Genomic DNA, 12,279 nt, shown 5'->3' with positions numbered 1-12,279 from the left:
CGCCCCCAATCTTCGGCTCCTCGCTAGCGGGCTTTCGAGATGAGTCCTGAAGCGAATTCGCTTCAGGACTCAGCTCGAAAGCGGCGAGAGCTAGCGCCCAGCCCCGTGACATTCGCTTTCCTGCCGCCGGCAGCCGAGTGATCCTGGGCTCCTTCGCAACCTCGGAGAGCTTCCTGGGCATGAAAGCTCACGAAAACCAGGAAGCTCTCTGAGGTTGCGAAGGAGCCCACGATCACTCGGCTGCAGGCGGGAGGAAGGCGAATCCCACGGGGCTGGGCTCGGTTATCCCCTCGGCTCCCCTCCTACCAGCCCCGCCGCGGAAGGCTCCATTCTGTTCCCTGAATGGAGACCGCCGGCCGCTCAATCGGGCCGGCAGGGAACAGAATGGAGCGTTCCGCGGCGGGGCTGCTAAGGGGGGCGAGACGAGCCCAGCCCCGTGACATTCGTTTTCCTGCCGCTGGCAGCCGAGTGATCCTGGGCTCCTTCGCAACCTCGGAGAGCTTCCTGGGCATGAAAGCTCACGAAAACCAGGAAGCTCTCTGAGGTTGCGAAGGAGCCCACGATCACTCGGCTGCAAGCGGGAGGAAGGCGAATCCCACGGGGCTGGGCTCGGTTATCCCCTCGGCTCCCCTCCTACCAGCCCCGCCGCGGAAGGCTCCATTCTGTTCCCTGAATGGAGACCGCCGGCCGCTCAATCGGGCCGGCAGGGAACAGAATGGAGCGTTCCGCCCCGTGACATTCGTTTTCCTGCCGCTGGCAGCCGAGTGATCCTGGGCTCCTTCGCAACCTCGGAGAGCTTCCTGGGCATGAAAGCTCACGAAAACCAGGAAGCTCTCTGAGGTTGCGAAGGAGCCCACGATCACTCGGCTGCAAGCGGGAGGAAGGCGAATCCCACGGGGCTGGGCTCGGTTATCCCCTCGGCTCCCCTCCTACCAGCCCCGCCGCGGAAGGCTCCATTCTGTTCCCTGAATGGAGACCGCCGGCCGCTCAATCGGGCCGGCAGGGAACAGAATGGAGCGTTCCGCCCCGTGACATTCGTTTTCCTGCCGCCGGCAGCCGAGTGATCCTGGGCTCCTTCGCAACCTCGGAGAGCTTCCTGGGCATGAAAGCTCACGAAAACCAGGAAGCTCTCTGAGGTTGCGAAGGAGCCCATGATCACTCGGCTGCAAGCGGGAGGAAGGCGAATCCCACGGGGCTGGGCTCGGTTATCCCCTCGGCTCCCCTCCTACCAGCCCCGCCGCGGAAGGCTCCATTCTGTTCCCTGAATCACTTTGAATCCAGCAGCTTCTGCTGGATACGGGCGGTGGGTGGGACGAGCGGTGTGGAAGCCAGGGGCTGTGGCAGCTCGCCCCCCCCATCGCCCGTATCCAACAGAAGCGGCGGGATTCAAAGTGCTGGGGTGGGGTGGGGGTGTCCCGACAGCCCCCCACCCCAGCACTTTGAATCCAGCAGCTTCTGCTGGATACGGGCGGTGGGTGGGACGAGCGGTGCGGAAGCCAGGGGTGTGGCAGCTCGCCCCCCCCATCGCCCGTATCCAGCAGAAGTGGCGGGATTCAAAGGGATTCAAGGCTAACTTCTGCGCTTGGCTTGAGGACTCAGCTGGGAAGCGGCACGGGTGTTTTAAAAGGTCTCCGCCGGCATGGGGGGCTTCCTACCCCCCCAACCCCCAACCCGGGTTTGGGGGGGTGCTAAGAAGCCCCCCATGCCGGCGGAGACCTTTTAAAACACCCGTGCCGCTTCCCAACTGAGTCCCGAAGCCAAACGAACCCGGGTGGCCGGGCGAGCAGCGAGCAAATGGCGGGTGGCCGGGCGAAGGGCGGGCGAACGGAGGGCGAGCGGGTGCTGGGGGGGCTTCTCGCCCTCCCGCCAGCAAGAGGGGAAAGACCCAGGGAAGCCACCCAGCAGCTGATCTGCCCGGCGGGGAACACCATCTACGCATGTGTGGCCATAGGAAAAAAGGGCACACATGCGCAGATGGTGTTTTTACTTCCGGGTTGAAAAATCGCGATGTAGCCCATTCGCAATGGTCGGGGACGCAATAACCGGGGGATCACTGTAATAAAGAAATTTGAATTCTCCTTTTGGGTATGTTTTAAATTTCTTTCTTTTGAGTAAAGTAGTACAAACAGAGCACTATTTTATATTTTCAACCTTCTGTAGCGGCTTAAAATGGGGGAATAAAAAGGATGTTGACAATGACATAGTTGGAAACAAATTTTCCTCCCATAAAAGTTGTAAGTTATAGAAGGAACTTGAAGATAGGAAATTATTCAACACGAGGTATAACAATTCAGGTGATAGTATCCTTTGTTTTAGTATTCCATAAAAAATGCTGGAATGATTCTTCATGAAGTCTGCCTTGTTAAACATGATATTTAAGACAGTGTTTAGTAGGTAAATGCAGTCTCACAGCTCTATCTGTCTTCATACCACAAAAAGGAGCTACAGTGTAATTCAATATAAAAGTTCCATAACAGGTTGAATATCTTATTATTTATATAGTACAATATTTAGTTGTATTGAAAGGAGACTCTCTGAGGCATGAACTTGCTACTTCCAAATTCTTACACATAATCAGTCCACATTCTGTAACCATGCCCAAGATAGGTAGGTACCTCACCTTTGCCTTCCTATTGGAGAAGCATTCTTCATAGAGAGGTGACAAATAGCCAATGTGCTTTAAAAAAATACAAATATTGATTGTGAAAGTGATTTAATTGAAACAAGATTACTTACTAATAGTAGAGTTACAGGTTCACTTTTCTACAAAGTGTAGATTATGGATTTCTATGTGGGTTATTTTATTTCCACAGCCTAATATCATCGTGGAGAATTGTAGTACAAGATGACTGAATGTCTTTAGGCAGCCTTTGTTTTGTAGTTCCAAGTTGTTGTCAGTTTGTGTCACCACTATAGAGCTATGTTAATCTAGGGTTTTATGTTGGATTTTCTTCAGTGAAAACCAGAAACTACTATTCTTGTAATGGCTGAGAGCTGAAGCGGTGGGAGCAAATCAAATGAATGGCTTGTATAAATGCCCTCCTGGGACCAAATTTTGTGCCAGGATTCAGTCTAAAGCAGTTTGTGCTTGTGGGAGGAAAGAATTATTGTTCTCAGCAAACTAGTAGGTCTAATGACAGTGCTGACAGACCAGAGCGTGAGTAAAGCAAATGGCACCCTCCTCGCATCACACTCTCAAGCACACACATCGCTTGAAATTCTTGTGTCAGCTTTTTTTCTTATCCCAGGAGAGGCACTGGGAATGAATTATTGTGACTTGTTGATGGGATCAAAACCTCATTAAGGTTTTCAGTCAAAACTAGTCTGATACTGGTTGAAACAGGATGGCAGGAGAAAGGTGCGGATGATGGCTGCCAGAATCAGAGCACCTGGGAGATTGAGCAACTTTCTAGAGAATGATATCCACTTGAGCATCAGAAATCTGAGGTCTCATCTGAGTGTAAAATCTGGCTGTTGTCAAGGGAGATTCACAACATAGTATATACAATACCTTGGGAAATGTTTGTGCAGATGCTTGGGGCTTTGGGCATTTGTGTCATCAAGTGTTTGCTTGGAATTCCGATGAAAATTGACTGGCATAATTCTGTCCACTTGAAGCAGGGGTGGATTCTAAGTAGCCTCGCTACAGGTTCACGTCTTCCCATGCCAAGGGTGTGTGTGCATGCATTGCGCAGTGCCAAAACCCAAGCTTCATGGCTAAGCTGGGGGCGGCTACCCAGTCTGCTGCCCATTCTGTGGGCATAGACCCTGTGGCAGGGTTGTTCTCTGAACCAGAGAAGCAACCTGTTTTTTTGCCGCCTTCAAATTTGTTTGTCGAGAACATCAAGAAGCCCTGGAGTAATCTTTTTTTAAAAAAATTTAAATTATTATTTTATATCGACAAACATACAAACAACATTAAACATTTATACTTATCTGTTATACATAATAATTAATATTTAACCATTCTGGGTTTTTTTCATTATATTTCCTTAATACTAATTCCTTTTCTTGTTTTATCTTTTTTTCCCTCTTATCCAGTTATGCAGTTTCTCCCACACTCTTATTTTGTTCATCTTGTAATTCATACATTAATTTACTTAATTTAGCGCAGTCTAACATTTTGTTGATCACCATCTCTTCATTTGGTATCTTTTCTTGTTTCCAATTTTGTGTGAATGCCAATCTTGCTGATGTTAGTAAATGTGTTATTAAATAATAGTCTTTAATAGCCCTGGAGTAATCTTGCGGCTGCACCGGGCCTCATTTTGGCGGAACGCAGGCTCTATGGCTTTGGCATGGATATTGACAACATCCTAGAGTTGCTGCCTGTAAATACCCCTGTAGCCAGCCTCATATCTTCAGCTGTGGTGCTATCTGAAGTGGCAGAAAGCTTCAAACCAGAAAGGCCGAGTCAATCCTGCAAAAGTCTCACCAAGTGGCTGCTTGGTCAGTCAGGACACCAGGGCTATTTCTTTCTTCAATAGAACATCCATCATGTGGATTAGGGAGATGCAATCATGTTTGGTTCCCAAAAATGCCGGACTGCACCAGGATCTCAACAAATCTCTGGCAGCAGTGGAATATTCTGCGGATTTAATACTCAACTCTGTCAAGTTTGCTTCCCGAGCCATGGCGGCAAGTGTCATTTCATTCATTTCATTTCATTTTATTGGATTTGTATGCCGCCCCTCTCCATAGACTCGGGGCGGCTAACAACAGTAATAAAAACAACGTGCGACAATCCAGTACTAAAGAAGCTAAAAACCCTTATTTTAAAAACCAATCATACATACAAACGTACCATATATAAATTGTGGAAGCCTAGGGGGAAAGAATATCTTAATTCCCCCATGCCTGACGACAAAGGTGGGTTTTAAGAAGCTTGCGAAAGGCAAGAAGAGTGGGGGCTATTCTAATCTCTGGGGGGAGTTGGTTCCAGAGGGCCGGGGCCGCCACAGAGAAGGCTCTTCCCATGGGTCCCGCCAAACGACATTGTTTAGTTGACGGGACCCGGAGAAGGCCAACTCTGTGGGACCTAATTGGTCGCTGGGATTCGTGCGGCAGAAGGCGGTCCCGGAGATAACCTGTCACTTCTTGTCGTATGCTTGCAACTGGTAGACTGATGTTCGTTCCAAATGGCGACTTGCAGCAGTCCCCTTTTCCACTTCCAAATTGTTTGGAGAACATCTGGATGCTATACTTGTAGAGAATAAAGATAAATGTAGTCTTCCGCTGGAGTCAAAGATGGGCAGACAAACGCTCCACTCCTGCAACCATTCTTCATATGTTTTAGCCTCCAGTCCCTTAATAATCTTTGTTGTTCTTCTTTGCACTCTTTCTAGAGTCTCAACATCCTTTTTACATCGTGGTGACCAAAGCTGAATGCAGTATTCCAAATATGGCCTTACCAAGCCATTTATAAAATGGTATTAACATTTCACGTGATCTTGATTCTTTCTTTCTGTTAATGCAGCTAGTACTGTGTTGGCTTTTTTTGGCAGCTGCTGCACACTGCTGGATCATATTTAAATGGTTGTCCACTTGGACTCCAAGATCCATCTCACAGTTACTACTGTGGAGCAAGGTACCACATATACTGTACCTGTGCATTTTGTTTTTCTTGCCTAAATGTAGAGCCTTGCTTTTTTTCCCATTGAATTTCATTTTGTTTGATAGCATGCAATGTTCAAGTTTGTCAAGATCCTTCTGTATCTTGAGTCTATCTTCTGGAGAGTTGGCTATCCCTGCCAGTTTGGTGTCATCTGCAAATTTGATGAGTTCCTCTCTATCTCCTCATCCAAGTCATTGATAAAGATGTAGAAGAGTACTGGGCCTAAAACAGAGCCTTGGGATACTCCACTGCATACTTCCCTCCATGTACATGTTGTTCCATTGAGCACTACATGTTGAGTGTGGTTGGTCAGCCAGTTTTGAATCCATCTGGTGGTGTTGCTGTCTAACCCACATTTTTCTACTTTATCTAGTAGTAGGTTATGGTCTACTTTATCAAATGCCTTACTGAAGTCCAAGTAAATTATAGCAACAGCATTCCTCTGACAATTGCCAAACACTCATGTGATCAAGGGGATACTGTGCAAGTTTATTTATTTATTTATTTATTTATTTATTTATTTATTTATTCATTCATTTGTCCAATACACAAATACATAGGAAGAAAATAGACATGTGGTAATATATATAAGGGTAAAAGTGAACTTAGAGGAGAGGATATATGAAAGGAAGAGGATATATATGATAGGTGAAAGAAAGGAAAGACAATTGGACAGGGGACGAAAGGCACACCAGTGCACTTATGTACGCCCCTTACTGGCCTCTTAGGAACCTGGAGAGATCAATCGTGGAGAGTCTAAAGGAGAAATATTGGTGGTTAGGGGTTGACACAATTGAGTCCGGTAATGAGTTCCACGCTTCAATAACTCGATTGTTGAAATCGTATTTTTTACAGTCAAGTTTGGAGCGGTTCGTATTAAGTTTGAATCTGTTGCGTGCTCTTGTGTTGTTGCGGTTGAAGCTGAAGTAGTCATTGACCGGTAGGGTGTTGCAGCATATGATCTTGTGGGCAACACTCAAATCGTGTTTTAAGCGCCGTAGTTCTAGGCTTTCTAGGCCCAGGATTGTTAGTCTATTTTCGTAGGATATTCTGTTTCGAGTGGAGGAGTGAAGGGCTCTTCTGGTGAAATATCTTTGGATATTTTCAAGGGTGTTGATGTCTGAGACGTGGTATGGGTTCCAGACAGATGAGCAGTAGTCTAGGATGGGTCTGGCAAAAAGCATAAGGACCAGTTCAGTGCCGCTATAACTTCAAATGGTCAATAAATGAATTATTATGAATTGAGAACTACATGTGTAAAGAAAAGGGATCACTAAGGAAATGGTGTGATTTTTGCTATGATAATAATATTAATAAACATACTCGTCCAATTGAGTATCCTCCAGAAATGTTACAAAGCAGTTTATTTATTTATTAGATTTGTATGCCGCCCCTCTCCGTAGTTACAGGAGTGGGACTCTCAAATCTCCAGATGTGATAAGATTGGCCTATATGCCACAAAAGTGTGGCCTGCGCGTGTGTTATATTACATTCTAAGTACCTTGTTATGGGGATATATTTAGCTTTGCATGTTCCAGAACTGGGAAACTCAAAAGGCATTTTTCACTGCTTGTTTTCTATGAATTTTTATATTTAGATCTTGACTTTAGGCTGACCTTGAAATTTGTGATGTTCTGGGAAAGGGGTAAACATTAGAGGAAAAAGTAAGCAATGACCACACAGAAAGCAAAGTCTTTCTCTGTTTCTGAAGTGTAAGTGTAGAGAGAGTTTCTCTGTGATATATAAACATTTGTTTCTGTTCATTATGTTCCAACTTTCTATTCTACGCTTGAGGGAAATATCCTTATTTACCCTTCTGTCTTTACAACTCACTATGATGTTTCTGACAAACTTGTATTCCTCTTAATAATTTTAACATTTTAACATTTGTATTCCTCTTAATAATGTTAACATTATTTCTTCCCATCCTTTTCTGGTTCTGTTTTCAGAATGCCAAAGAGCATCTGTCTGTTTACACAGGTGTGGAGATTTGAGTAATTGAGTAATTCACTATTGGTGAATTGTATGCTTGGGAACTCCTTTGTATTAAAGTGTCAGAAGGGCGTTTTTAATTTATTTTTAATATACTGTACATGCATTTTAATTATTTTTTGGCATTTAGAATCACATTAGTAATATAAATTGATATATGCAAAAATGAATACAACTGCTATGGGGATGGAAATAGTCCTGGCATTATCATTTCTTTTCTGTGTTCACATATCAATTAGTTTCGCTGCATTCACAGACTGAGCACAGAGCTAACCAATAGGATTCTGGTTCATTTCTCATTTCCTTTATTATATGATATTTTCCCCTTCCTGTTTTTCAAGGAGGAATTGTGCAGCTAAGATCATTCTGTGAACTATTTGCATCCACATCATATTAATGAGAGTAAGCTCACATATAGTTAGTACAAGGTTAAGGAGCTCTTGGACTAAGTCAAGTGGCCCAATAACCTAGGATGTATTAAAGGTTAGTTTTATTGTGACTTGAAATCTCATGAATACTGATTGGAACTACAACAATAACAATTCATCTGCTTATTTCTTTATTGGTATAACAAATTTGGTATGATATAGGCGTAATAGATATATGGAAATAAAGATCTTTAGGAAATTAAATACTTAACGAAGAGTGTATAGAAGGCGGCTAGAAAATAAACTACTATTAATAGAATACGGAAAACCAAAATGATTAATAGTGGATAGTGGATTTTTTTTTTTACCAGAATAGGAAATATTTAATTACATTTTCCCTCCTCACTTGATGATGTAAAGTATACACTGATTGTTATTTGTTATGGTGATGTTGTTGTTTTTGTTTCATTTTTTTCTTCTTTTTCTTTTTGTATTTTGTAAATGTATGTTTGTTTATTTTTTGTTATGTTTTTAAAGAATTTAAATAAAAACTATTTAAAGAAGGGAACTTCCCTAGAATGTTCTAAAAATGTCAGTGAAGGAGTTGAAGGAAAATAAATACATCTCATTTATGCAATCATTTCTCTTGTTTTTAATTATAACAACACTTTTAGATGAAGTCATAATTGCCCATAACTATTCACAGATGGATTTCATATTTCTTTGGAAATTATTTTGATAGTTTCTTGCATTTAGTTAATTGCATTGATAGTTAATTGCATTTAGAGTTTGAACTTGGGCAAGATAATGGACTGAACCAGGGCAGAAGAGAGATAGGGATTGTGCATGATCACCTGTTTGGAAAAATGATTTTGTTCTGTTCTAGATAGTGCTGAAATCCTTCTAAAGATTTGGTTTACAAACTTATTTAATTATTGAAATGGTATTTTGGATCCATTGTTATCATTATAGCACAGTAGTTCATCACAGCTATCTCTTGGATTTCTTAATTCTCAAGACCAGGAATTTATGTAATCTTGGCAGAAATTATCCACAAGCATGTCCATTGCTTCTTTCTGTCCCATAACTGAGCTGGCATATGTCTATATAATATGTTTCATCCAGGACCCTCTGAAGCTGATAAGCAACCACTTTCTCTACAATACTCCTTAAAAAGGGAATGTGGGAGACTGGGTGGAAATTTTCCAGACAGGTGGGATCAAGAGATTTTAAGGAGGGGAAAAACTAGAGCCCCCTTAAAAGGTCCCAGAAACATCCCCTCCTGAAGTGAGGTGTTTACTAGTGCCCAAATGCACCTGTCTCTCATCATCATGGAAGCTTTATCAACCAGGAGGGACAGGTATCTAATTGACAAGTGGTTAACACTGAAAGCATTGTAGACCCTGTCCTCAATTTTTAAGTCTAACAGAATCAAACTGTTCCCAGATAACCGGGTAAGACCTTTTCCCTGGTATTTCACATGTACTGTACTCTGTGTGGATTCCTGTTGAGAATGAATCTGTGCAACTTAATGTCAGGTGTACAGAAAGCACTGCTTTTTGGTACCTAACCGCATAGAATGGCTTCCCAAAAGTCAGACTCACATATTCTTTAATTGCATATTGTAAAAAGTAGTGAGAACAGAAGTCTGTAGAAATTATTATTTTTAAAATTTAATTGTAGAAAGCTTTGAAAACAGAAGTATTCCATAAGGTATTTAGTAGTTAATTTGTTTTCCATAAGTTCATTATTTATTGCTGTTGTTTATTATTACGTCAGTTGAATGATAATTCTGTTCAGCTCTGTGGAATCATTTATTATGTTTAACATTTTAGCTTAATTTATTATCATAGATAGAAACATAGAAGACTGATGGCAGAAAAAGACCTCATGGTCCATCTAGTCTGCCCTTATACTATTTCCTGTATTTTATCTTACAATGGATATATGTTTATCCCAGGCATGTTTAAATTCAGTTACTGTGGATTTACCAACCACATCTGCTGAAATTTTGTTGCAAGGATCTACTACTCTTTCAGTAAAATAATATTTTCTCATGTTGCTTTTGATCTTTCCCCCAACTAACTTCAGATTGTGTCCCCTTGTTCTTGTGTTCACTTTCCTATTAAAAACACTTCCCTCCTGAACCTTATTTAACCCTTTAACATATTTAAATGTTTCGATCATGTCCCCCCTTTTCCTTCTGTCCTCCAGACTATACAGATTGAGTTAATTAAGTCTTTCCTGATACGTTTTATGCTTAAGACCTTCCACCATTCTTGTAGCCCGTCTTTGGACCCGTTCAATTTTGTCAATATCTTTTTGTAGGTGAGGTCTCCAGAACTGAACACAGTACACCAAATGTGGTCTCACCAGCGCTCTATATAAGGGGATCACAATCTCCCTCTTCCTGCTTGTTATACCTCTAGCTATGCAGCCAAGCATCCTACTTGCTTTTCCTACCGCCTGACCACACTGCTCACCCATTTTGAGACTGTCAGAAATCACTACATGTGGATGTTTTATTGTTTGTCATAGTCTTGTAAACTAATGGGAGACCCTGAAAGATACAGCAGTATATAAATGTAATAAATAAACATTTCAAATCTAAAGTAGAAGCACATAAAAATCCTAAAAATAATATTGGGGTCAGGTGTAGGACGAACAGTTTTCCTTGATTTTTCCTGCTTCAAATGTGGTTAATTTTCCTAGTATCTTGTAAGGCTTGTTCCTGAAGCCCTCCATGTAAGGAATATATTTTCTCTCTTTGAATGAAACCATTGCAGATAAAAAGTATGTTTATTTACCATACTAAGCTAAGCTAATTTTTCAAATAGAGCCTGCTGGAAGTTACAAGACTGAAATTTGCTATTTTTATTGTCTATTGCTGGGGAATGTTTTCTATAAAAGACACTCTTGTGTAAACTTAGGGGAAGTTGACTCATTCTGTTTGCAGACCAGGCTTGGAACACCATATTGTTGATCCCTAGAAGTGACCGCTGAATCATTAAGCCTAGCAGGTGTTTATCCAATCTTCATATAAAAGCAGAGCAACAGCAGTATATTAGAGAAAGTAAGTTGAGTCTGAAAGAATCTTTGTACTGTCTCAGGAAAGATTGTCTTAAATTACTGCAGCAGGATGATCAAATAGCATTGTCAGATCTTTCTACTGTCAGTAGCAGCGTATGCTACACAATTTCATGTGGGTCTTTATAGATTGAAGGCTGAACTAAGATCCCATGAGTCATCATTCATCACATACTTAGGAATTATTCAAACTAAGTAGCATCTGTGTGAGTTGGGTCTTATGAGACATAAATATGCTCCATTATTGTCTTTGCATTGTTTACTTACTTCCTGAATACCACTGTGAGTATTCTTAAATGTACCACAACTGTTTATAACATTTTTGTTGCCAAGATGTCCCCATCGATCCTAATTCATACATTATAAAAGCTAGAGTTACTAAATGTGAGGAAGTTTTAAGTAGGTGATATAGCTATTGAAAATCTCTAGGACACAAATAAGGAGCAATGTTTATAATGATGACTTTATTTGCTTTGAGGAACTCATTTGGGATGCGAGGATTGGATATATTTGTCATTGTGAGATCATCCAAAGGCACAGGGTGAGTTACCATCAGTACACTGATGATACTCAGCTGTACATCTCCACCCCGTGTCCACTCAGCGAAGCAGTGGAAGTGATGTGCCGGTGTCTGGAGGCTGTCAGGGTCTGGATGGGTGCCAACAGGCTCAAGCTCAATCCAGACAAGACGGAGCGGCTGTGGGTACTGCCTCCCAAGGACACACCCATCTATCCGTCCATTACCCTGGGGGAGGATTTATTGACCCCCTCAGAGAGGGCCCACAATTTGGACATCCTCCTCGATCCACAGCTGACTTTAGAACACCATCTTTCGGCTGTGGCGAGGAGGGCGTTTGCCCAGGTTCGCCTGGTGCACCAGTTGCAACCCTATTTGGACAGGGAGTCTTTGCTCAAGGTCACTCATGCCCTTATCACCTCAAGGTTCGACTACTGCAATGCTCTCTACATGGGGCTAACTTTGAAGAGTGTTTGGAAACTTCAAATTGTGCAAAATGCAGCCACACAAGCAGTTATGGGAGAGGGATGATATACAAATCTAATAAATTATTATTATTATTATTATTATTATTATTATTATTATTATTATTATTCTTCCAAGGCATGCCCATATTTCGTCATCACTCAACGGACTGCATTGGCTGCTGATTGTCTTCCGGACACAATTCAAAGTGTTGGTTATGACCTATAAAGCCCTAC

General features: G+C 42.3%; 1 protein-coding gene across 2 annotated transcripts in view; it reads left to right on the top strand.

Annotated features, from left to right (window-relative positions):
• ST3GAL3 (ST3 beta-galactoside alpha-2,3-sialyltransferase 3) overlaps window positions 1–12,279 on the top strand; it is a 251,254-nt gene that overhangs the window by 150,798 nt on the left and 88,177 nt on the right. The window lies entirely within an intron of this gene.

This window comes from Erythrolamprus reginae, chromosome 3, assembly GCF_031021105.1.
Source record: "Erythrolamprus reginae isolate rEryReg1 chromosome 3, rEryReg1.hap1, whole genome shotgun sequence".
Lineage (NCBI taxonomy): Eukaryota > Metazoa > Chordata > Lepidosauria > Squamata > Dipsadidae > Erythrolamprus > Erythrolamprus reginae.
Note: the sequence above shows the minus strand (reverse complement) of the source record. Positions and strands in the feature narration are given on the sequence as shown.